Here is a 2,469-nt window from a genome sequence, read left to right as displayed (position 1 = left end):
ACCTCCATATAACCCACTAGTAACAGAAGGATAAATATATATATATAGCCATACATTTTGTTTGTCCACATGTACACTGTCAGAGTCAAAATTTACTCTTCTTGTTACCTCACGAACAATCGCTAGTAGAAGCAACCTCCATATAACCCACTAGTAACAGAAGGATAAATATATATCTCTGACAGTGTACAGGTGGACAAACAAAAGTATGGCTATATTCAAAATTTACTCTTCTTGTTACCTCACAAACAATCGCTAGTAGAAGAAACCTCCATATAACCCACTAGTAACAGAAGGATAAATGTAAATATCTCATGATGTCATATAGTTGTAATGCTAAAGTACATTAGAGCACAACAGCAGTAAGATAAGATCCTCCTTTTGGGAAACTCCATATATTGGTATTAACGTAGATACAATAATAATGGGCTATCCGAGCTCTGTCCAACAAGAGGAATCGAACCAGGAATTTATCGTGGTAATCCGTAAACTTATCGCTGACCCACTGAGTAGTTAGGATAGGGACCGTGCGACAAGCCACCAGAGGGTGCTACACGTGTGTCCACTTCAAACAATGGAGGGGAGACTATGATGTTATCAGAGAGGGTGCGTTGCTAGAGGCGCGTTGTTAGATCGCCATGAAGGTAAACATGACGTCAGAGACAAGTGGGTCAACGTGTCTCAACATGACTAAATTTAATACAATCAGTATAAAACACCAATTCATTACTTCTATATTTAATTACGTTTTCTGACCATTTATTTGTAAATAGTCCAGAAAATGACGTTTATTTAAATATCTTGCAAGAATTAAAATTTACTGTTTCGGTAGTTTGACTTTATGCCATCAATATAATGTGACAAAATATTTAATTTTACACATGATATTTTATAGTTTTACAAGGGTGTTACTATACTTCCACACATGGTTACATCATCAATGTTTAGATTTAATTATGTTAAGACCGTTATTACTATCCGTAGGATTTTAACAAATCTGCTGTTATCCATTATTCAAATGAAGTCACAACTTAGGTTTTTGTTTTCAGTTATACATATTTATCTGTATTACAACTAGTTTACAAAGGTGGGCATTGTTACTAAGGATTCTATAGAGTTTTCTACATACATCTAATTGCATAGGTTTGACAAAGATGTTTCTATACTTCTGTAGGGCAGTATGCAGCATATAGACGTTCTTTTCATCGTGGTTCATTAATACCACGGAAACATTTCACTCTGACTCATGGTGACTTGTTTGGCCTAAGTCAGTCAATCTATCGAACTTGAAAACACATGAGCTCTAACTTTCCATACACATATAACGAATGTTTCACTAACTTTAATTCTAACATCTAGTTAATAAACTCTGTAGTAAATCATTTTGCTACATAATAAATGTGATTAATCACTATTATAGAATAACAACCCCTACCTTTTTTTTAAAATACATGTTTGAGGACTGAACTTTCTTCTCCATTAAAGATGTAATTCAAATCATGACCTTTCTTCTCCTTTAAAGATGTAATTCAAATCATGAACTTTCTTCTCCATTAGAGATGTAATTCAAATCATGAACTTTCTTCTCCATTAGAGATGTAATTCAAATCATGAACTTTCTTCTCCATTAGAGATGTAATTCAAATCACATACTTGTTCAAATCACAGTATCAGGTAGGAAATACAAAGTTGGATGTATGCGTCACGTGGTCACGTGGGAAGGATAGACAGAGAAAAAGAAGATATAGAAAGGAGAGAAAAGTCGTTGACATACATGAGCAAAGGTCACTTCGGAGTTAGCCAAGTCTATTTTATGCACACTAAAATCTGTGTAGCTCGTCCAGATATAAACAACAATAATACATTGTCGCTATCTATATATTTACATTATATTTAATATTGAAAATCAACGGTTCAAACACTACATAACCATATATTAGCTATATAAATGTAATGTTCACTACAAGTTAACTGGAGTTTTTGTACGTCACTGAATTTTAAAAGTCAGTAAACAAAGTTTTTCTCTTTAAATAGTGATACAAAACACTAAATGTGTACTCACGATATTTGATGGGACATTTCAGTTAGTGTACAATTATTGTACACTTTCTACTCAGTACTGTGCTCAAAAAACGGTCACAAGTTCAAAGAGTTTCAGTCGGTTTAGAATAATTTTTCAAAATGAAAGTTCGGTTAGATTCTACTTTTAATAACCACAAAAACGTGTGAAATGTGTGAGCTTTTATTATAGACTAATGTCTGATTATTATTTTAATTCTCTCATGTTACAACGATTTTAAACAGTGTTATTATATATTCGAAGATAGCTTTTATATGCGGAAACATCTGTTAGCTGAGTTCTTGCACAGATCTTAAGATATAAGCTGTACTATTTCCTATAGATCATTTTCCAGACGGTTCTGCTATGATCAGTGTCTGGCGAAAAGCTTCAGCAGTTATTTCCTTTGT

At 33.3% G+C, this 2,469-nt stretch overlaps 1 protein-coding gene across 3 annotated transcripts in view; it reads right to left on the bottom strand.

The window, feature by feature from the left end:
* The window catches only part of LOC111086990, a 37,269-nt gene that overhangs the window by 18,344 nt on the left and 16,456 nt on the right, over positions 1 to 2,469 (bottom strand). The window contains exon 1 of one of the 3 annotated variants that reach the window (XM_022392002.1): positions 1,130 to 1,161. The exons of the other annotated variants lie outside the window; for them this stretch is intronic. The gene's annotated coding sequence lies outside the window, so the exon portion shown is untranslated. Of the gene's footprint in view, positions 1 to 1,129; positions 1,162 to 2,469 lie in introns of those variants that run through there. 3 annotated transcript variants of the gene reach the window in all.

This window comes from Limulus polyphemus, unplaced genomic scaffold (genome assembly GCF_000517525.1).
Source record: "Limulus polyphemus unplaced genomic scaffold, Limulus_polyphemus-2.1.2 Scaffold1616, whole genome shotgun sequence".
Taxonomy (NCBI): domain Eukaryota; kingdom Metazoa; phylum Arthropoda; class Merostomata; order Xiphosura; family Limulidae; genus Limulus; species Limulus polyphemus.
Note: the sequence above shows the minus strand (reverse complement) of the source record. Positions and strands in the feature narration are given on the sequence as shown.